The sequence below is a fragment of the Brachyistius frenatus genome, unplaced genomic scaffold (genome assembly GCF_029030835.1).
Source record: "Brachyistius frenatus isolate BFR_SWC_R1_liver_20210118 unplaced genomic scaffold, ASM2903083v1 Contig_7, whole genome shotgun sequence".
Classification (NCBI taxonomy): Eukaryota; Metazoa; Chordata; class Actinopteri; family Embiotocidae; genus Brachyistius; species Brachyistius frenatus.
The window spans coordinates 9,227,501-9,228,379 of record NW_027210606.1 but is presented as its reverse complement, the minus strand read 5'-3'; the positions used below and the strand labels follow the sequence as shown (position 1 = coordinate 9,228,379).

Sequence of the window (879 nt, the reverse complement as noted above, 5' to 3'; positions counted from 1 at the left end):
CTCTTTGTTGTTGTGCTCTTCTTATTGATTTAAAATGTTGTATTTCCCTGCTCCTATAAAGATTCACTTACTTTGAATTGTCATGATTGTGGAATTGTTCACTTGTGTTTCACTTTTTTTGGGCCACTAATAGCACGAGAAAACACATTCCTGCCTATGGTCTCACATTTGCCAAAAATGCATCAGTGCACTAAAACAGGGAAGACTGCCAACAAGTGAACATGGTGATTGTAAACATCGCAGGTTTCAAACTGTTCAAAAATTAATCTTTGCAGATGATTTGTAATAGATCATATTAATTTATATTAAGTATTTGTGCTGCTCATCTGAATCCATTTTGTGTAACACGGCGGTCAGGGTGTAAATATACCTTTGTTAATCAAAAACCTCCACAGCGCACCTTTAATATCCAAAACAAGATTTTCAGGGGCTTTAGTCAAGTTGTGTTTTTTATTAAATCAGCTCCTTGCTCGAAGTGATGCTGGTCTGCAGGTCCGTAACCAAAAGCAATGAACTTTTTTTTTTTTTGCATTTTATTCCTGCTTTTTAACGTGATGCACCATGTAAGCACTTACTATGTTGTTTTTGATTTACTGTTTTTCATGATAAGAATTCAATAACAAGTCCTGTGTGACCAAGATTACAAAATACATTCTTTTATTCATTCATCATTGTAAATACACAAAACAAATCAATGCAAAGTATTCACACAAACAATATTTAGTAGGATATAAATCTTGACACCATTTACACACCATTTACACAAAGTATTTTGGAAATTACGGTTCTCTCTTTCAGTTATTACCCTTTCAATGTATCCAGTTTGTCATATCAAAGCTATGAATCTATGCCTTTTCCCCTTATCTATATGCACAGCTT

At 33.8% G+C, this 879-nt stretch overlaps 1 protein-coding gene across 1 annotated transcript in view; it reads right to left on the bottom strand.

Annotated features, from left to right (window-relative positions):
- Positions 1-661: 661 nt before the first annotated feature.
- Positions 662-879, bottom strand: part of dkk2 (dickkopf WNT signaling pathway inhibitor 2) — a 13,706-nt gene continuing 13,488 nt past the window's right edge. The window contains exon 4 of the mRNA XM_069689362.1: positions 662-879. This exon is cut by the window's right edge and continues 1,854 nt beyond it. The gene's annotated coding sequence lies outside the window, so the exon portion shown is untranslated.